Here is a 23392-nt window from a genome sequence, read left to right on the forward strand (position 1 = left end):
ATTTGGGACAGATATAGCTGCCATAAAGACCAATCTTCAGCTTTAGGGCCTAAAGGCTATAAATGGCGCTTTTATTCTCCGATTTTGAAATTTAAATAGAGAGCTGCTTTAAGACTCCCGACATCCAACCCAAATATGGTACAGATCGGACCATATTTAGATGCAAATGCAAATTTTGCCTCTGAACATTCCTCTAAGGAACAGGGTCAAACTTTTCACATATCAATGGGTGCAGTCCGATTCAAGTTTAAGCTCAATGATAAGGGATCTCCTTTTTTTAAGCGAGTCCGAACGGCGTGATGCAGTGCGACACCTCTTTGGCTAGAAGTTTTACATGGCATAGTACCTTACAAATGTTGCCCGCATTAGGAGGGAAAAACCATAGCTGAAAATTTTTTCTGATGGTCTAGCCAGGACTCGAACCTAGGCATTCAGCGTCATAGACGGACATGCTAACCTCTGCGCTACGGTGGCCTCCATATTTAGATGAAACGAAAGCGATCATCTGAATTAGGACTTAATCTCATGAACGGCGCACTTATTACCCGAAGGAGATTAACGCCTTCTCTGAGGATAACACAATCCGCATTGTTGAGAAAGCAGACGACTTGGCAGTGAAGACTGCCATCAATAAACTTAGTTAACCCCAATCCTTTCGGAACGACGCAGACCGAGTTAAGGGTATGGGCGACGAATGCGCATGTGACCCTGTGGAACAGCGAAACGGTTGGTAGGATGGCAAAGATCCTATTGGGAGATCCAGGTCGTGAGAAGACGAGGCTATCACTGGAAGGAAGTAAGAAGGAGGCCAGTATAGTTTTCGTTATCATAGCGGGACACGTATGTAAAATCGGTGCGGCAAGTGATAGCATGTGTGGGGCAGACCAGGAAGATGATGAGACGTTGGTGAATTTCCTATGTCATTGCCGGGCTTTCGTGGCTAACAGAGACATTTTGGTGGGGACTCAATACTAGACATGAACCAACTTTGGAGCTTGGTATGGAGAACAATAAGGGATTTTGTAAGTAGCATGGATTTCCTGTACTTTGTACACAAAACAACATGGACAGACAGGCGGGCATGGCTAAATCGAATCAGTAAGTGATTTTGAGTCGATCGGTATAGTAATCAATGGGCCTATCTCTCTTGCTTCTGGATACCCTGCAGCACAGTAGTGGTGTAGGGTATAAATTACTGCGGTTCACTAATTGAATGTGAGCATAATTTCATTACTGTGGACAAGTTTAAATTGACCTTAATATGAAGCCTTCAACAAAATATGGAAATTTGTTTGTGTGATTGTTAGTTCCAAAAGTCTTTTTCCTCAAAATAGAAAAGTTTTATGAAATTTTTAATAAAACAAAATACGAAAAACTTTAACATGGGGACACTATTTCAATCATTTCCATAGTTTCTGAAACAAAATTAATGTCAGCAACCCTATGGCTTGGACTTCCTTCGCCCGGATACCTTAACAAGTACACGCAACAACTCTTTCCGGTGTTTGTATGAGCGGTGACATGAACAATGGTACATATCCCAATACACCTAACGTCGGATGTGTAAGAATTTATACGTGTACTTCAGGTTTTATAATGTAACCATATGAGAGGAAAACAGAAGAGGGGAAGGCGAGGGGAAATCATTCATAAGCATACACCCAAACACTGTGGCCACCACCACTTATATCAATGCGAACAACCGCATATACAAGCGTTACTAGCACAAAAACAGCAGCGACAAGCAATAGCAACGCATAGACACACACACACACACACACACAGACGCAGCCACAGAGAAAATACACCAAACACACACACACACATAGGGGATTCTTGTGGCGTTGTTGTTTCCTACAACATTTGTTCGCGTACTAAACCATAAAACTAAGCCAATATCGAACACATTCGTTGGGCCATATGTGAGTGAAAGCCCGCAATGTCCCCAAACTCGAATACTACACCAACAAAACAATCAGACATTCAAGCCAACAACACCAACAACAATACCAGCACCAACACAAACACAGCAATGGCAGCTGGAACAGCAATACTGCCAAATGGGGCTTATTTTGTAAAAACGTTGGTTGTTGGCGTTGGCAGCATCAATGCCACCAACAGCAGTTGTTGTTCCTGTTGTGGCAGAATATTTTTTTTGTGTTCTTCCTTTCAGGTTTTTGCCGTTTTTGTTTTGAAATGAAAACAATGAAATTGGAGTGCGCAAAAAAAAGGAGGAATAACAAAAATATCAGAAAAAAAGGAGAATAACGAATTGAAATGAAATGGCAATGCATTAAATCACAAAAAACCTTCATTACACAGACATGCAGACATACATGTGGTCCTGGACTTGCTGTTCAAGTTTGAAGCATTGTTGCTCACATATCGAAATCAAATAAATTGATTGATTTATCAAACAAACAATACCACAAGAAATAAACATAAACCACATCACACCACACACCATACACCATACTACATACGACGGAAAGTGGAAAGTGGAGAGATAGGGGCAATCAGAGAGGCAGCCATGGAGACACATTACAATATTTCATATGTTATCGTTGCGAAGCGCTCCTTGTTTGAATGACACCACATGAGGGTGTGGCAAAATAAGTTGGGTTAACATATCAATAACAAATACAGATGCACGCACAAATACACCCAACCACCCATAAACATGAATACATTCATTCATTCGCTCATTCGTTCAGTCATAGGTAGGAATGTCAATATAATCTGACACAAGAATATCAAAACACACACTCCAGCTCACACTCAAATAACTACATCAACAACAACAACAAAAAAGCTTAAATACCAGCTCATGTCATTGTTTTTGGTATTTTCTTCATATTGACACTTTGACAGGCTAATTATACACAACAAGGACCTTTGTACGCCTACTCTTCGATAAGCTATTATATTCAAATAAGTATTGTAGAGATATATGTCAACACACACATACATTAGGGTGGGTCAATGAAAAGAAAACACTAACCAAGCGGTTATCAAAATCAAAGTCAGCTTTGAATTCTGAGAAGCTTTGCCCAAGAAACCGTGAAATCTGATTATAAATGCGTCTTTTATGGGGCCAAAGCTTTAAATCGAGATATTGGTCTATATGGCAGCTATATCCAATTCAGGACCGATCTGAGTCAAATTGAAGAAGAATGTGGTAGGGCCTAACACAACTCACTGTCCGAAATTTTGGCAAAATCGGACCATAAAGGCGCCTTTTATTGGCGCAAGACCTTAAATCGAGAGCTCGGTCTATAAATGCGCCTTTTATGGGCCTAAAACCTTAAATCGAGAGATCGGTTTATATGGCAGCTATATCCAAATCTGGACCGATCTGTGCCATAGTGCAGAAGTATGTCGAGGGCCTTAAAATAACTCACTGTCTCAAATTTCAGCAAAATCGGATAATAAATGTGGCTTCTATGGACCTAAGACCCTAAATCGGCGGATCGGTCTATATGGCAGCTATATCCAAATCTACACCGATCTATGCCAAATTTACGAAGTATGTCGAAGGGCCCAATACAACTCACTGTCCCAAATTTCTGCGATATCGGACAATAAATGCGCCTTTTATGAGCTCAAAACCTTAAATCGAGAGATCAGTTTATATGGCTGCTATATCCAAATCTGGACCGATCTAAACCAAATTGAAGAAGGATGTCGCGCGGCCTTATATAACTCACTGTTTCAAATTTCAGCAAAATCGGATAATAAATGTGGCTTCTAAGGACCTAAGACCCTAAATCGTCGGATCGGTCTATATGGCAGCTATACCCAAATCTGAACCGATCTAGACCAAATTGAAGAAGGATGTCGAAGGTCCTTGCACAACTCTTTGTTCCAAATTTCGACGATATCGGACAATAAATGCGCCTTTATGAGCTCAAAACCTTAAATCGAGAGATCGGTTTATATGGCAGCTATATCCAAATCTGGACCGATCTAGGCCAAATTGAAGAACGATGTCCCGCGGCCTTACATAACTCACTGTTTCAAATTTCAGCAAAATCGGATAATAAATGTGGTTTCTAAGGACCTAAGACCCTAAATCGGCGGATCGGTCTTTAAGGCAGCTATACCCAACCGAATCTAGACCAAATTGAAGAAGGATGTCGAAGGTCCTTGCACAACTCTTTGTTCCAAATTTCGACGATATCGGACAATAAATGCGCCTTTATGAGCTCAAAACCTTAAATCGAGAGATCGGTTTATATGGCAGCTATATCCAAATCTGGACCGATCTAGGCCAAATTGAAGAACGATGTCGCGCGGCCTTACATAACTCACTGTCCCAAATTTCAGCAAAATCGGATAATAAATGTGGCTTCTAAGGACCTGAGATCCTAAATCGGCGGATCGGTCTTTACGGCAGCTATATCCAAATCTACACCGATCTTTGCCAAATTCACGAAATATGTCGAAAGGCCCAACACAACTCACCGTCCCAATTTTTGGCAAAATCGGGCAATAAATGCGCCTTTTATGGGCCTCAAACCTTAGATCGAGAAATCGGTTTATATGGCACCTATATCCAAATCTGGACCGATCTGAGCCAAATTTAAGAGAGGATGTCGAAGGGCCTAACACAACTCACTGTCTCAAATTTCAGCAAAATCGGATAATAAATGTGGCTTTTATGTGCTTAAGACCCTAAATCGGCGGATCGGTCTATATTGGGGCTATATCAAGATATAGTCCGATATAGCCCATCTTCGAACTTAACCTGCTTATGGAAATAAAAAAGGAATCTGTGCAAAGTTTCAGCTCAATATCTCTATTTTTAAAGACTGTAGCGTGATTCCAACAGACAGACGGACGGACAGACGGATGGACAGACGGACGGACAGACGGATGGACAGACGGACGGACAGACGGACGGACGGACGGCTAGATCGTTTTAGACTTTTACGCTGATCAAGAATGTATATTCTTTAAAGGGTCGAAAATGGACATTTCGATGTGTTGCAAACGGAATGACAAAATGAATATACCCCAATACTTCGGTGGTGGGTATAAAAAGGAAATCTATGTTAGGAATTAGGTGCTACCTACAAAATCCTTAATTGTTTTCCATGCCACTCCCCTAAGTTGGTTCATGTCTGGTATTGTGTCCCCACCTATTTGCCGGTATTTGTTAGCCGCTTAAGCCGGGCAACGACAAAGGAAATGCTCCAACGTCTCATCATCTTCCCCGCATGTCCTACATATGCCATCACTTGCCGAAACCAATTTTATATACAGGGTGGCTGATGAATATTGCTACAATGATGAATATTGCTACATTTTTTTTTCGGTGTATGGAATACATTTTTCTTTATTCATGTTAAATTAAATTATTAAATTAATTATTAAATTATTATTAATTAAATTAATTAATTAATTAATTAAATTAATTATTAAATTATTATTATTAAATAGAAAAAAAGTTATTACATTTTTTTTTGGTAGCGGCTTTCATCAGCCACCCTGTAAGTGAGCACATAGTCCTATTTGTCCCGTTATGATTCCAATAGCTATACTGACCTCCTTCTTGCTTCCTTTCAGTAATAGCCTCATGTTCTCACGATCTAGATCCCCCCATAGGATTTTCGCCATCCTAACGACCGTTTCGCTGTTCCACTGGGTTGCATGCGCATTCATCACCCATTCCCTTAACTCGGATTGCGCCGACCCGAAAGGCTTCAGGTTAACCAAGTTTTTTGACGGCAGTCCTCTAGCCTTCAACGCCAAATTGTCTGCCCTTTCATAACCCCATCCTCCATTATCGCCTGGCAACCACACGATGCGGATTTTGCCTATCCTCAGAGAAGGCGTTAATCTCCTTTTTACACTACAAGACTGTTCGTGACCTCACCGTCCTTGTGGCTATTGTCCTTATGGTAATTTCACTGTCCGTAAAGATGTTCACACTTAATGTCCTCGCGTTAGCACCACACCACTACACGCATTCCGTGATCGCCCGGATCTCCGCCTGTAGGACCGTATCAGACAGTTTAAAATAGATCTCAGTCCCTGGGTTCTTAATGTAGACCCCCATTACTGCTCGTGAAGATGTTCATACTCGACGTCCTCGCGTTAGCACCACACCACCTCACGCATTCCGTGATTGCCTGGATCCCGGCATGTAGGACTGTATCAGGCAGTCTAAAACAGATCTCAGTCCCTGGGATCTCAATGTAGACCCCCAGGGCCACTCTGTCCTCTACCTTGCATCCATCCGTGTAACATGATCTTTCAGATGACAATACTAAGGTTCCGTCAATCCAAGACTGTGCCGATGGCAGCAGTGCCTCGCACTCGACATCAAGGTTCATCTTAGGCATCCGGTCGGAAACCTCTTCCCTTCCTTCCAAGTTTCCTATCGTCGCCTCGATTATACCTCGATGGTATGAGCTATTCCCATCCTCAATCTATTCTCCCATCGCCTTAAGTCTCATAGCCGCAGTGGCTGCCTCACACTTAATCTGTATGTCGGATATCTAGAATAGGCTCCAGTGCCCTAGTGGGCGTGGCCCTCATCGCTCCGCCTATGCCAAGACAACAAGTTCTCTGAACTTGTTGTATGGTCCTTATATTGGATTTTTTCTCCATAGCAGTCCACCAAACTACTGAGGCGTAAGTAAGTATTGGTCTGATCACGTTCCTGTAGAGCCAGTGGACTATTCTTGAATTCAGGCCTTTTTCGAGCCTACGGCCCTTTTTCGAGCCTACGGCCCTTTTTCGAGCCTACTGCCCTTTTTCGAGCCTACGGCCCTTTTTCGAGCCTACGGCCCCTTTTCGAGCCTACGGCCCTTTTTCGAGCCTACGGCCCTTTTTCGAGCCTACGGCCCTTTTTCGAGCCTACGGCCCTTTTTCGAGCCTACGGCCCTTTTTCGAGCCTACGGCCCTTTTTCGAGCCTACGGCCCTTTTTCGAGCCTACGGCCCTTTTTCGAGCCTACGGCCCTTTTTCGAGCCTACGGCCCTTTTTCGAGCCTACGGCCCTTTTTCGAGCCTACGGCCCTTTTTCGAGCCTACGGCCCTTTTTCGAGCCTACGGCCCTTTTTCGAGCCTACGGCCCTTTTTCGAGCCTACGGCCCTTTTTCGAGCCTACGGCCCTTTTTCGAGCCTACGGCCCTTTTTCGAGCCTACGGCCCTTTTTCGAGCCTACGGCCCTTTTTCAAGCCTACGGCCCTTTTTCGAGCCTACGGCCCTTTTTCGAGCCTACGGCCCTTTTTCGAGCCTACGGCCCTTTTTCGAGCCTACGGCCCTTTTTCGAGCCTACGGCCCTTTTTCGAGCCTACGGCCCTTTTTCCAGCCTACGGCCCTTTTTCGAGCCTACGACCCTTTTGCGAGCCTACGGCCCTTTTTCGAGCCTACGGCCCTTTTTCGAGCCTACGGCCCTTTTTTGAGCCTACGGCCCTTTTTCGAGCCTACGGCCCTTTTTCGAGCCTACGGCCCTTTTTCGAGCCTACGGCCCTTTTTCGAGCCTACGGCCCTTTTTCGAGCCTACGGCCCTTTTTCGAGCCTACGGCCCTTTTTCGAGCCTACCGCCCTTTTTCGAGCCTACGGCCCTTTTTCCAGCCTACGGCTCTTTTTCGAGCCTACGGCCCTTTTTCGAGCCTACGGCCCTTTTTCGAGCCTTTTTCGAGCCTACGGCCCTTTTTCGAGCCTACGGCCCTTTTTCGAGCCTACGGCCCTTTTTCGAGCCTACGGCCCTTTTTCGAGCCTACGGCCCTTTTTCGAGCCTACGGCCCTTTTTCGAGCCTACGGCCCTTTTTCGAGCCTACGGCCCTTTTTCGAGCCTACGGCCCTTTTTCGAGCCTACGGCCCTTTTTCGAGCCTACGGCCCTTTTTCGAGCCTACGGCCCTTTTTCGAGCCTACGGCCCTTTTTCGAGCCTACGGCCCTTTTTCGAGCCTACGGCCCTTTTTCGAGCCTACGGCCCTTTTTCGAGCCTACGGCCCTTTTTCGAGCCTACGGCCCTTTTTCGAGCCTACGGCCCTTTTTCGAGCCTACGGCCCTTTTTCGAGCCTACGGCCCTTTTTCGAGCCTACGGCCCTTTTTCGAGCCTACGGCCCTTTTTCGAGCCTACGGCCCTTTTTCGAGCCTACGGCCCTTTTTCGAGCCTACGGCCCTTTTTCGAGCCTACGGCCCTTTTTCGAGCCTACGGCCCTTTTTCGAGCCTACGGCCCTTTTTCGAGCCTACGGCCCTTTTTCGAGCCTACGGCCCTTTTTCGAGCCTACGGTCCTTTTTCGAGCCTACCGCCCGTCCACATAGGGCCCAACATTTGCGAGCCTTCTCAGTACGCTCCTGAATGTGACACTTCCAATTCAGTTTCCTGTCCAAGATCACTCCAAAGTATTTGACTTTGTCAGATATCGAAATCGTTTTGTTGAGGAGACGTGGTGCGACAAATTGACTTACCTTCGTCTTCCTGGTGAAGAGGCATATTTCAGTCTACTCTGGGTTAACATTGAGACCTCCAGATTTAGATACAGCTCCCATATACACAAAATGACCGATTTACACCTATTAGGACTTATTGGTCCCAGTTTTCAACAAATTTTAACGAAAATGGGTATGGAATATGCTTTTACCCATGTGGAAGCCTCTGCTTAATATCGGAATGTCTTTGTCGCTGAAAACCGAAAGCTCTAACTTGATTTTAGATCCCATAGGCGCATTTTGTTAGAATTGTTCGCAGTTTCCTATTTTGATAACCGCTTTGTCGTTTAAAAACTTTACCCACCCTAATATACATACTCATCCGCATTTTTATGCCCCACAGCAGTGAAAAATGATCTTAAACCTAATTAAATATGTCAAAAAGAGTAAGTTAATCATTTTGTAACATCTTAAATGTAAACCACAAGAAATTTTACTCCCATTTAAGGTGTACCAGATAGAGATTTTTGGCATTCTAAGGAAAGGCTTTATAATAAAAACTGTGTTTAGGGGCTATTGGATTTGGTGTGGTTGTAAGTGTGAGTGTTGGTGGGAATACATTTTTCAACATTTAATATCTTATGTGTGTACATGCCTCGACGAAAGACAGAGATGAGAAAACTAAGGAGAGAGCGGTTGGCCACCTTAGCACAGAGGTCAGAATGTCCGCCTATGACGCTGAACGCCTGGGTTCGAATCCTGATGAGAACATCAGAAAAAAGGTTCAACAGTGGTTATTCCCTCCTTATGCTCGCGACATTTGTGAGGTACTATGCCATGTTAAAACTTCTCCTCAAAAAGGGATCTCATAGCGGCACGCCGTTCGGATTCGGATATAAAAGGAGGCTCTTTATCATTGAGCTTAAAATTTGAATAGGACAGCACTCAGTGATTTGTGAGAAGTTTGCCCCACTTCCTTAGTGGAATGTTCATGGGCAAATTTGCATTTTGCCTAGAGAGAAAATACGATCGTTGCCCCACTCATAATATTAAAATCGTTCTGGGAGATTTTACTGCGGCGGTGCCGAGGTAGATAAAGCTAGTGTGCCATATCTATTCACATCTGCATCTCGTATAATCTCAGAGATCACACGATAGGCTGTCTCCATGTCTGAAACCTCGTTTGGTATTAAATGGTTCGGAGAGATTCCTTCATAATATTACTGAGGAACGCGTATCAGCAAGTGTCATCCTGCAGGGTCTTATTAATTTTGCAGGGATACCAAATTCAGACATGGCTTGAAATACCTTTGAACGTAAAGGAGTATCGAAATTGGCTTTGTATTCAACAAAGAGATAGTAGTGATTTGTCCTTCTCGGGTCTTTTCCAGGATTTGGCGCAGTGTGAATATCTGGTCTAGGGTAGATTTACCAGGCCTAAAGCCGCATTGATAGGGTCCAATTATCTCACTGACTTTAGGTTTCAATCTTTCACACAATACGCTCGAGAGTATCTTGTATGCGATGGGGAGGAGACTTTTTCCTCTGTAGTTGGCACATTCCATCTTGTCTCCTTTCTTGTGTACGGGACATAGAATGCTGATATTCCAATCATCGAGTATGCGTTCTTCTAACCAGATTGAGCAGATAAGCTGATGCATACGCCTTATCAGCGTGTCGCCTCTGGTCCTAAATAGTTCAGCAGGTAAACCGTCGGTTCCTGCAGCCTTGTTGTTCTTTAGTCGGGTCACTGCTACTTGGACCGCTCGAGAGTATCTTGTATGCGATGGGAGCAGCCAACTACAGAGAAATCTCTGTAGTTGGCACATTCCATCTTGTCTCCTTTCTTGTGTACGGGACATAGAATGCTGATATTCCAATCATCGAGTATGCGTTCTTCTAACCAGATTGAGCAGATAAGCTGATGCATACGCCTTAAATAGTTCAGCGGGTAACCCGTCGGCTCCTGCTGCCTTGTTGTTCTTTAGTCGGGTCACTGCTACTTGAACCTCATTCTGACTAGGAGGTAAACATTCTATACCATCATCAGGGATTGGTTCTGCGGTAACCTCTTCGCCGCCAATGTCGGGCACTAGCGGTTGGATACTTATTCCTCTGAAGTTGGCACATTCCGTCTTGTCTCCTTTCTTGTGTACTGGACATAGTATTCTAAGGTTCGAATAAAAGGGTATGCGTTCTTCTAGCCAGATTGAGCAGATAAGCTGATGCATATGCCTTATCATCGTGTCGCCTCCGGTCTTAAATAGTTCAGTGGGTAACCCGTCGGCTCCTGATGCCTTGTTGTTCTTTAGTCGGGTCACTGCTACTTGGACCTCATTCTGACTAGCAGGTAAACATTCTATACCATCATCAGGGATTGCTTCTGCGGTATCCTTTTCGCCGCCAACATCAGACACTAGCAGTTGGGCAAAATGTTCTTTCCATATCCTCACCATGTTTCTCTGTGTCAGTTACCAGATTTTCTTCTTTGTCTCTGCAGGAGGATGTGCCTGCACCAAAGCCATCGGTTTGATGTTTTATTCTTTGGTAGAATTTCCGGACTTCATTCTGACTCCTGTACATCTCAATTCGCTCACACTCACGTCTTTCCATTTCATTTTTCTTTCTGCGGAATAGACGTTTCGGGGTATCGGGGGAGTAAAGGACAGCTCCCCCGATACCTCTCCTTCATCTGGCGCGTTGCTACTGATTGCAGGGTTGCTCTATATGCCGCATTCTTGGCTTCAGTAGCACACTCGACACTTTTGATCGTACCATGGGATTCTTGGAGGAGTCTTCCGTTTCCCCAAGTATGGATTTCGCGGCATTTTCCATAGAGTGGGCAATAGTTTGCCACTGCGCCACTATATCATCGGAACAAGGAGTGCTTTCATCAAGCAGTTGGGTCAGTCGAGTGAAGTATACCGCTGCCATTTGTTGTGTTTGCAGCTTTTCAATGTCCAGCTTCCGTGCAGTCTCAGATCGTACTATCGTCGCCATGTTCAAACGGGTGCGAACCTTTGCTGCAACAAGGTAATGATCCGAATCTATTTTTACTCCACGGATTGATCGTACATCTAACACGCTGGATGAATGACTTCCATCTTTCACAATTATGATCAATTTGGTTTTTCGTGTTTTGATCGGGTGACAGCCATTTGGCTTTCTGAATATTTTTATGTTGAAATCTGGTGCTACTAACTGGCATGTCTTTTGCCGCGGCGAATTCTATCAGCCTCAACCCATTACCGGACGTTATCACGTGGAGGCTAAACTTTCCGACTGTTAGACTAAAAATTTCTTCCTTCGCTATCTTCGCATTAAAATCTCCCAGAACGATTTTTATATCAAGGGCGGGGCAGCGAAATCTATCAGCCTCAACCCATTACTGGACGTTATCTCGTGGAAGCTAAACTTTCCGAGTGTTGGACCAAAAATGTCTTCCTTCTCTATCTTCGCATTAAAATCTCGCAGAACGATTTTGATATCATGGGCGGGACAGCGGTCATATTCTCTCTCTAGGCACTCGTAGAAAATATCCTTGGTCTACTCGTCTTTGTCTTCCGTCGGGGCATGGGGGGCTTCCGTCGGGACTTTTATGCGAATTGTGGCTAGCCTCTCATCCACCGGAGTAAAGCTGGAGACAAGGTGTCTCAGTCTCCGACTAACCACAAATCCACACGAAATTCATTCCTCGTGTTATGACAGCTTTGGTATAGTTCGTCATCGTTTGGTGTTGTAGTGACGCCATTCCCAGTCCATCGCACTTCCTGTAAGCCGGTAATATTTGCCTTGTACTTCTCTAACACATCCGCCAGCGCGTATGCTGCACCTTCTCTATAAAGAGTGCGGACATTCCAGGTGCAGATCCGCAAATCATGGTCCTTTTTTCGTTTGCGTGGGTCGTCAACGTTGGGGGGGGTCCGTTTTTGCTATTCCTTTGTTTCTCATAGTATTGGGTTGCCCAAAAAGTAATTGCGGATTTTTCAAAAGAAAGTGAATGCATTTTTAATAAAACTTAGAATGAACTTTAATCAAATATACTTTTTTACACTTTTTTTCTAAAGCAAGCTAAAAGTAACAGCTGATAACTGACAGAAGAAAGAATGCAATTACAGAGTCACAAGCTGTGAAAAAATTTGTCAACGCCGACTATATGAAAAATCCGCAATTACTTTTTGGGCAACCCATAGTTCTCAGTTTTCCGGGGCGGGTTACTGGCCTATCGCGTCAACCGCATGGGTTTTGTGGGATTGCACATGTACCCCTCGTTGTGGCGAGCCGCTTGCTTCAAGATCCGACGCTCGCCGCCAGCCCCCCCTAACCTGGGAACAGACGCTGATGTTGGCCATTGGTTATTTGGAGGCGTCAATAACCCGCCTTGTCATCTCGAGTATCATTGGCACTCAGTTTTTATTGAGACTCTCCTCTCGATTGAGACTCTCCTCTCGCATAAGCCGCATTTGCAGCTACTCCGCATAAAAACAGAGAGTCTCAGTGAGAGGTCGGGTGGCACCGGCTCTTGCACAAATACTGAGTGCATATGATGCTCGATATGACAAGGCGAGTTATTGGCGCCTTTGAATAACCAATGGCCACCCTGTCCCCGTAGGCGGTCGGTCCTTTGGACAGGAACGAACTTTTTCACCTACAGGAGCTTGACGAGGATCGCCTACTCCTCATGAATATATGGCTACAACAACAACATGACACTATTTTAATCAGTGTTGTTGGCATATAAAGACAGGCCATTTTTCATTTTTTGTACCCAGCTGAGTATTGAACAGTAGGTGGATTTTTCAAGTCTGATGAAAGGCACTTGAAAAATCCACCTACTGTTCAATACTCAGCTGGGTACATAAAATGAAAAATGGCCTGTCTTTATATGCCAACAACACTGATTAAAATAGTGTCATGTTGTTGTTGTAGCCATATATTCATGAGGAGTAGGCGATCCTCGTCAAGCTCCTGTAGGTGAAAAAGTTCGTTCCTGTCCAAAGGACCGACCGCCTACGGGGACAGGGTGGCCATTGGTTATTCAAAGGCGCCAATAACTCGCCTTGTCATATCGAGCATCATAGGCACTCAGTATTTGTGCAAGAACCGGTGCCGCCCGACCTCTCACTGAGACTCTCTGCTAGATGCCGCTGATTGTCCGCGTTTGCAGTTAGAGCGCCTCCGTATGGTGGATTTCACTATCCGGAACCTGTGGACGCATCCGGTAGCTCGCAGCTAAGCTTCTCGTGATAGCAATGAACACCACACAGACTGCTATCCCGTGCCGGGATAGTGTCATGATGACGTTGAGCAAAAATATTGTTTGCCCAAAAAGTAATTGCGGATTTTTTAAAAGAAAGTAAATGCATTTTTAATAAAACTTAGAATGAACTTTAATCAAATATACTTTTTTTACACTTTTTTTCTAAAGCAAGCTAAAAGTAACAGCTGATAACTGACAGAAGAAAGAATGCAATTACCCAATAGTACCTAGGAACTACCTGACATTTTCCTTGGGAATGGACTCAAACAATCATGTCGAACGCGATTCTCCAACTATTTGACTGTTTTTGGTTGTTGTTTACTTCTCCAACAATCAACAGCAATAATGGGCCATGTTTAAAAATTTTCAATTTTCTCCATCATTACAATTTATAGTCATTTTCATGTTTTTTAATTTCTATTTTGTTTTTTTTTTTCACAAATAATAACCGACGATTTGGGACATTTCATTTTCAGATTTCGAAACAAAAAAGCAAAATCAAAAGTTTCTTAACAAACTTATCAAGCTGCCAGTCGTTGTTTACCATAAATTTCCAAATCGATAACTCAATATGGGATTTCATTTAAAATCGAAAAGTTTTATATTCGAATGGCCACAAAGCGAAGGGGGCCAGCTATGGGCCAGTTGATGGTGAAGCTGTGAAAAACTACACAGATTGAGTTTAACAGAGTGTCATAAATGAGTCACAATCGTAGAACATTTTTCAAATAAATGTTCATTTCTGGCAGCAGACTTCAACGCCTCCAACTGCCTTTTGCGACTGCCCCCCCTCCATCTATCCCTAAGACCATCACTTTGTTCTTTTGGGCAATTTGGCGTTATTTTTTCCTTTGGGTTTTTATTTTTGTTGAGGGGAAACACTTCAAACTTAGCGCGCCGTGACAAAAACGTAAAGATTGAAATAAATTGGCTGAGGCTAGGGTCGTGGTCGTGAGTTGCCAGGAATATGGGTGTGAGTTTGAGTGAGTGTTGGAGGGAGGCAGGGAGGGAGTGAAATGTTTTTTTTTTTTGGGAAAACTAGAAAACGATTTACAACTGTTTTAAGAGAATAAGAAACCGGAAATTTGTTACTTTTTCATGGTTTTTGTTCATGGCATATGCTCGAGCTCAGGGGTTTTTTTTTGTAGCAGCAGCAGCAGCAGCAGCATAGGAAGAAAAATAAGGACATGTCTAGCAGTGCGAAATGGAGGGAGTGAGCGAGGTGAGTTTAGCTTTGCTGAGGCTCTTCCATCACCCTGCATTCGCATGAATCACGTACTAACAATTTTTCGGCAATAAATTTTTTTCTTTGCCAAATCTTACGTTCATGATTTCTAGCTTTTCTTTATTTTTCTCTTTTTTTGATTTTGCTCTTAGCTTAAGATATGGCTCTGTTTTGCTTCATTTCATCAGCATATCATACTGACGTGGTGTTGGTAGTGATGGCGATGGCAATGACGATTTATTTCTGCTGTTTCTTTACAAGAGTTGGCGTGTAGTGTTGCCATTTCGAAAATATTCAAGAAATTTGGAAATGAAAATAAAATTTTCAGAAAATTGTTGTGAAGAACAGTTAGTACGGGCTAATGTGGGGTAAAGCTGACCCTAGACCACATTGGGTATGTAGTTGTCGATGTTAACCAGTAATGTCGAGAGTCAAGAGAAAATTCTTCCTGCTAAAATTCATGAGAATCGGTTAACAAATGACCGTTTTATTGCATTATTATTGCAAATCGGGCGAAAATATATATGGGAGCTATATCCAAATTTGAACCGATTTTTTCCAATTTCAATAGGCTTTGTCCTTGGGCCAAAAAGCTTGCCTGTAGCAAATTTTAAGGCGATCAAATGAAAATTGCGACCTATACTTTGTACACAAATTACACAGACGGACAGACAAATCAAATTTGCCCATAAACATTCTATTAAGGAGCAGGGGCAAACTTCTCACACATCAATGAGAGCTGTCCGATTAAAGATTTTTTAAGCTCAATTATAAGGGGCCTCCTTTTTATAGCCAAGTCCGAAGGGCGTGCCGTAGTGCGATAGCTCGTTGGAGAGAAGTTTTACATGGCGTAGTACCACCCAAATGCTGCCAGCATTAGGAGGGGAAAACCACCGCGTAACATTTTTTTGATGGTCTCGCCAGGATTCGAACCCAGGCGTTCAGCGTCATAGGCGGACATGCTAACCTCTGCGCTAACCTTTGTACACAAACTAACATGGACAGACGGACAGATAGACGGACAGGCAGACAGACGGACAGACAGACGGACAGACAGACAGACGGACAGACAGACAGACGGACAGACAGACAGACGGACAGACAGACGGACAGACAGACGGACAGGCAGACAGACGGACAGACAGACGGACAGACAGACGGACAGACAGACGGACAGACAGACGGACGGACAGACAGACAGACAGACAAGTGCAAATTTGCCCATAAACATTCCATTAAGGAACAGGGGCAAACTTCTCACATATTTTTTTTAACTCAATGATAAGGGGCCTACTTTTTATAGCCAAGTCCGAACGGCGTGCCGCAATGCGACACGGAGAGAAGTTTTACATGGTGTAGTACCCCTCAAATGCTCTGCTGCCAGTATTAGGAGGGGAAAATCACTGCTGAACATTTTTATACCCTCCACCATAGGATGGGAGTATACTAATTTCGTCATTCTGTTTGTAACACCTCGAAATATGCGTCTGCCAGCATTAGGAGGGGAAAATCACTGCTGAACATTTCTATACCCTCCACCATAGGACGGGGGTATACTAATTTCGTCATTCTGTTTGTAACAGCTTGAAATATGCGTCTAAGACCTAAGTGTATATATTCTTGATCGTTGTGACATTTTAAGTCGAACTAGCCTTGTCCGTCCGTCCGTCCGTCTGTCTGTTGAAAGCACGCTAAATTTTGAAGGAGTAGAGTAGAGCAGCTTGAAATTTTGCACAAATACTTCTTATTGGCGTAGGTCGGTTGGGATTGTAAATGGGTCAAATCAGTCCATGTTTTGATATAGCTGCCATATAAACCGATCTTGGGTCTTGAATTCTTGAGCCTGTAGAGGGCGCAATTCTTATCCGATTAGACTGAAATTTTGCACGTAGTGTTTTGGTATCACTTCCAATAACTGCGCTAAGTATGGGTCAAATCAGTCCATGTTTTGATATAGCTGTCACATAAACCGATCTTGGGTCTTGACTTCTTGAGCCTGTAGAGGGCGCAATTCTTATCCGATTTGACTGAAATTTTGCACATGGTGTTTTGATGTCACTTCTAACAACTGTGTTAAGTATGATTTAAATCGGTTCATAACCTGGTATAGCTGCCATGTAAACCGATCTTGGGTCTTGACTTCTTGAGCCTCTAGAGTGCGCAATTCTTATCCGATTCGAATGAAATTTCGCACGACGTGTTTTGTCATGATATCCAACAACTGTGCCAAGTATGGTTCAAATCGGTTCGTAACCTGATATAGCTGCCATATAAACCGATCTTGGGTCTTGACTTCTTGAGCCTCTAGAGGGCGCAATTCTTATCCGATTTGACTGAAATTTTGCACGTAGTGTTTTGGTATCGCTTCGGTAATAACTGCGCTAAGTATGGGTCAAATCAGTTCATGTTTTGATATAGCTGCCATATAAACCGATCTTGGGTCTTGACTTCTTGAGCCTGTAAAGTGCGCAATTCTCATCCGATTTGACTGAAATTTTGCACGTGGTGTTTTGGTATCACTTCCAACAACTGTGTTAAGTATGATTTAAATCGGTTCATAATCTGGTATAGCTGTCATATAAACCGATCTTTGATCTTGACTTCTTGAACCTCTAGAGGGCGCAATTTTCATCCGATTTGACTGGAATTTTACATGAGGTGTTCTTTTATGACTTCCAATAACTGTGTTAAGTATGATTTAAATCGGAACATAACCTGATATAGCTGGCATATAAACCTATCTGGTATCTTGACTTCTTGAGCTTCTAGACGGCGCAATTGTCATACGATTTGGCACAAATTTTGTACAACGGCTTCTCTCATGACCCCCAACATACGTGTCTAATATGGTCTGAATCGATTAATAGCTTGATACAGCTCCCATATAAACCGATCTCCCGATTTTGCTTCTTGTGCCCCGAATCGGACTATAAGTTGATATAGCTCCTCCTCCGTCCATATTCATTATTCTTTGTTTGCCTAAAAAGAGATACTGTGTAAAGAACTCGACAGATGCGAACCTTGGTGGAGGGTATATGAGGTTCAGCCCGGTCGAACTTAGCACGCTCTTACTTGTTTATGTTGGCGGCGTCATTAACGCTATCGACCTGTTCGCAGAAAAGCTTTCAGTGGGCACGTTTTGCCGCTCTGGTAATCTTAGTATGTAATACACATCCCAATAAATTTCCGCTTTTTTACGACGTGCTCCCTCCCAATATTGCTAATCTCCCCGGTCATCCAGGGTTTTTCTAAGGCTGATTTCCTTTCCCGAAGAGGACAACTATCTTCGAAGGACCCCAGTCGTAATCCTGTTGACATTTTCGTCAATGTCTTCTATGCTTGGACAATCTAAGTTATCTTGCCCAAGTCTTCTTCTGAGTAGCTTTCCGAATGTTGTCCAGTTGGTTTTCAACTTATTCCTGGAAGCTTACCTAATGAAGCGATGGTCAGAGAAAGGGTTTTCAATGGAGATCCTCCAATCCTGAAGATCCTCCAATCCCAATCAGATTTTCTGAACATATCGTCACATCTAATACCTCCTCCCTAATCCAATTAACAAAGGTAGCGGTGTTACCAATATTAAGTGTAATTAGGTCGTTGGTATTCAAGACCTCTGCCAGGTCTTGGCCCCGCTTATTAGTGTTCATTCTACCCCATGAAATGTGGGGAGAGTTTGCTTCGCACCCTATAAGTACCCTTTTGCCTGTCTGTTTTGCTTTCCTCACCAGCCGTTGCAGCTCCGTTGTGGGTGACGGTGTCAGAGAGTCGAAAGGCAGATAAAGTGATGGCAGGTGTGCTCCATCGTCTCCCTGTCTCACCACTGTTGCATCCGACGTTGACAACTCTTGGGAAAATATTGGGTTGCCCAAAAAGTAATTGCGGATTTTTTAAAAGAAAGTAAATGCATTTTTACTAAAACTTAGAATGAACTTTAATCAGATATACTTTTTTTACACTTTTTTTCTAAAGCAAGCTAAAAGTAACAGCTGATAACTGACAGAAGAAAGAATGCAATTACAGAGTCACAAGCTGTGAAAAAATTTGTCAACGCCGACTATATGAAAAATCCGCAATTACTTTTTGGACAACCCAATATATAATACAAATTTTTATGACAAATAACGCAGGTCCTCGGCCGAGTACCAGTGTTAGCATAGAATAATTGGTGGTTGTTATGGTTCAGTCTAGAGATTTACTTCCGGCTCGTCCATGGCTCCTGAATTAAGGCAATATGAATCTTGCCCTTGCTGATTTTCTCCATCAGTGCATCAGTGTAGCAATCTCGCTGCGGTGGAGGTTTATCTGGATTACCTCAATCATTTGGTCCTCCAGTGAATGGACATCTTGGGAGCAGGTGATGATCTCATCGTCTGCTCCCTGTTCTTTGGACTGCCTGATGTCATCGGTTTAGGTTATTTCCCTAGTCTAGTCTTCCGACTTTCTATAAAGTCGGTAATGGTTCCATCGTTGGGTCCCTGTTCGTTAAGCTTTATGGGGTTTCCATTCCCTGTACTGCCTGACGTTTCAATACTAGGATCTTTGCCTATCTTAGCTTTCCAAATCTTCAGTAAATGGGCTTCTTGGGAGTAGGTCATCACCTACCATCATCGGCTGCCTGTTTGTTGGGTTGCTTTGAGTCTCCTGTCGCTGCGATGCCTAGTGTTTCAATAGTAGGATCTTCACCTATCCCAGTATTCCGAAGGTGATGGGTCCGTCGTCGGGTTCCTGTTTTTTAGGCTGTGGTGGGTCTCTCGCCAATGCACTGCCTGATATTTTAGTATTAGCATCATTGCTTCTCCTAGTCGTTCCAATATTGAGAGATTCCGTGATTGTCTCGTTGTTGGCGGGACCCCTGTTTGTTGGGTAAAGATTTCATATATATTTTTTTTACATTCCTATAGCTTTTAAAAAGTCACCCTTTATAAACTTTATTTCTTAACAATTTTTCTAAAAATTCTATGTCTTTCGTCCTTTGGCAATACTATTTACCAATGTATTGGTTGAATACCAAATGGTGTGAGAGGGGTTGAATATTTCAGTTGAATAGATTTCAGGGATATTCCTTATCGCCAATTGTTTGATATTGTGGCAGAAGGGGGGGCTTTGGTGGCTTTAGGCTGCTTTTATGGCAATGTGTGTGACTTATTTGTTTTTGTGGGGTATATTTTGTGGCAAGACTGAATGACTTACCTGGTGATGAGTTTTTTGGCTTTGTATTCAGCTCCTCGTGTTGTCAAAAGTTATTTGGATCCTTGTGCGAGAATTTCGGGTGGGTGCTTCTTCTTTCTTGTGTTTTTGTTGCTCTATGCTATTCAATGTAATAAATCAATTTTACGCACCACCTGAAAGCGAAGAACAAATTAAAGTCATTAAATCAAAAACCAAATCAACATCACAGTGTAGCGCAGCGCAGCGCCCAGCACTGCAGAGAAGCAGAGTAGCAGAGAATAACAAAACAACAATAGCAACATTTGTAGCATAAACATTAACAATAGCAACAACAATGGGGGGGGGGAGGGAGGAGAAAAAACATGGACAACAACATTTTATTGTTGTGTGCTGGATAATATACAACACCAGCCTGTATATGGACACCTTCACTCTCTCCCTCTCTCTCTGGCTTTCACTCACTTTGTCGATGCCTTAGCCTCGGGCTCTTGAGAAAGTTTAGGTTTAACAATAGAGCAGAATAAATTCGAATTGAACAAAAGTCCAAAGTAGTAAAGAGGTTGGGGAGTTTGGCAAAAAAAAAATAATGAATTCTTTGGCGCCATCACTTCTTCATCCTCTAGCCTTTCCTACCTAGCTCCCTGCTACAGCTGCTGCAGGTAGCAAACAAAAAATCAAAAGCCTTAGGACGTAGGCTGACTTGGGTGTTAGATCTTTCAAAAAGCCTGATTGGACTCAAATGCCTTCGCCTGAATGCTTGATTTCGCCTCTCGCTCTAGGTGAGATTTATCCACTCGCATTGTAGTGGAGTAGAGTAGAAGTTTAAGTACTTCGTATTCAAAGTTGATGGTGATTGCCGCCGCGTATTGTTGAAGTGATGTGGCGTGCCCAAAAGTGACCACCCTGAAGTTGCCTGCCTGCCTGCCTGGGGGGGGGGGGGCTGAAGACTTATTTAAACAGATAACTTCAACTGCAAAAACTTCTTAGAGTGAGAGTTGAAGTTTTGAAACAGGCGCAGCAAATGATTACCAATTCACTGCATACTTTTAGGAGGGAGCTTAAAGACTTGCTCTTTAAGATAAATGATGTTGCCAAACCACACAATGATGATTTTTTTCTCGTTTTGGTTTTGTTATTCAAATAGGCCAACGTTTCAATTGAATACCTGTATAGAGGGAGGGGAAAGGAAAACAAGAAAATATATGCCTGTATTGTTTCTGCAAGGCTTCGATAACTCTTGCCATTCGATTCTGGTAGGAGGCGGGAGGGTTAAGGAGATTTTACATTGAAATATGGTTTTTTGCTTCAAAGGCTTTAACTTAATCTTTATTTCTAAAAGGCAATCAGAAGGCTTTTCTTTCAATTACCTTAAAGCTTCTTAAAAGCTTCGCAGCCTTAGTATGAGAGGTAATTGGAAAATATCATTTAAATATTTATGTAGGCCGCAATATTTGATATTTTCGCAATTAATTCTGGGCGCCTTAGGAATTCTGGGAAATCTTTAATAGTAAAATAATTATTTAATTATTGGGTTGCCCAAAAAAGGCTTCGAAATTTTAATTTGTAAACTCAAGCTTTTTAATTTAAAATCTCTCTTTATAGCAGCTACCCCACATATTTCAAAACTGTTATACTGTTATACTAATCTGTTATACTATTCTAGACAATCGACGGATTCCAAAAATTTAAGGCACCTGGAACTGATGGAATATTTCCGGTGTTGCTACAGAAGGAGGCGGACTATTTGCGTTCCATTTGGCTGCGCAACCAGCACCAGCCTGGCAGTATAAAAGGCTCTTATTTATACCCGGGCTTGGGCATAAGGGCGAGGCAAGCTATGCGACACCAATTGCCCAAGAAGTCAAGATCCTAGAGCTGCTTATATGGCAGCTATATCAAAACATGGTCCGATATGAACCATTTTTGGGTCGGATATTGGTAGGTTTATAACTGCCCACTATTCCCAATTTCAGTGAAATCGGGTAATAAATAAAGCTTTTATGGGCATTATACCCTTTATCGGCAGATCGGTCTATATGGCAGATATATCTGAATATATTCCGATCTGTTGCATATTTGGGTCGGATGTTGAGAGGCTCAAAACTGCGCACTGTTCCAAATTTCAGCGAAATCAAGTAATAAATAAAGTTTTTATGGCCTTAAGACCCTTTATGGGGAGATCGGTCTATATGGCAGCTATATCTGAATATAGTCCGATCAGATGTTGAGAGGCTCAAAACTGCGCACTGTTCCAAATTTCAGCGAAATCAGGTCATAAATAAAGCTTTAATGGCCTTAAGACCCTTTATGGGGAGATCGGTCTATATGGCAGCTATATCTGAATATAGTCCGATCTGTTACTTATTTGTGTCGGATGTTGAGAGGCTCAAAACTGCGCACTGTTCCAAATTTCAGAGAAATCAGGTAATAAATAAAGCTTTTTATGGCCTTAAGACCCTTTATAGGGAGATCGGTGTATATGGCAGATATATCTGAATATAGTCCGATCTGTACCATATATGGGTCAGATGTTGAGAGGCCCAAAACTGCGCACTGTTCCAAATTTCAGCGAAATCAGGTAATAAATAAAGCTTTAATGGCCTTAAGACCCTTTATGGGGAGATCGGTCTATATGGCAGCTATATCTGAATATAGTCCGATCTGTTACTTATTTGTGTCGGATGTTGAGAGGCTCAAAACTGCGCACTGTTCCAAATTTCAGAGAAATCAGGTAATAAATAAAGCTTTTTATGGCCTTAAGACCCTTTATAGGGAGATCGGTCTATATGGCAGCTATACAGACCTATAAGCCTTACGTGCTTAGGCACCTAGTGCGAAATGCAGATACAAGCGGAGAATAAATTCCTAAACCATAGAACAAATCTATCCCACACAGCCTGTAATTGAACTGGTGATACATCATCAGGGCCTGGCGACTTAAAGGTGCCGAAGCATTTTATCGCACAGAGGATTTTCAACTCATAAACAATTTCTCCAACTAACCCCGTTGGAGAGTTTCCTGGGAAATGTGTATTAACGAATAGTTCTTGTGTTTCCTCACTAGACCATGTCCATGCATTCTCTGCCTTCTGAATATATTGGATTGCCCAAAAAGTAATTGCGGATTTTTCATATAGTCGGCGTTGACAAATTTTTTCAACGGCTTGTGACTCTGTAATTGCATTCTTTCTTCTGTCAGTTATCAGCTGTTACTTTTAGCTTGCTTTAGAAAAAAAGTGTAAAAAAGTATATTTGATTAAACTTCATTCTAAATAAAAACGATAACAATCCTTATGTACAATAGCTAGCTGATTCGTGCCATATAATAGCTTATAACGTTTGTAACCTT

The 23392-nt window shown here is 42.9% G+C and overlaps 1 protein-coding gene across 1 annotated transcript in view; it reads right to left on the reverse strand.

Moving 5' to 3' along the window:
• The window catches only part of LOC106090452 (lachesin), a 325863-nt gene extending 305714 nt beyond the window's left edge, over positions 1–20149 (reverse strand). The window contains exon 1 of the mRNA XM_059362020.1: positions 20065–20149. The gene's annotated coding sequence lies outside the window, so the exon portion shown is untranslated. The remainder of the gene's footprint in view (positions 1–20064) is intronic.
• Between the last annotated feature and the right edge of the window lie 3243 nt (positions 20150–23392).

Source organism: Stomoxys calcitrans, chromosome 2, assembly GCF_963082655.1.
Source record: "Stomoxys calcitrans chromosome 2, idStoCalc2.1, whole genome shotgun sequence".
Taxonomy (NCBI): domain Eukaryota; kingdom Metazoa; phylum Arthropoda; class Insecta; order Diptera; family Muscidae; genus Stomoxys; species Stomoxys calcitrans.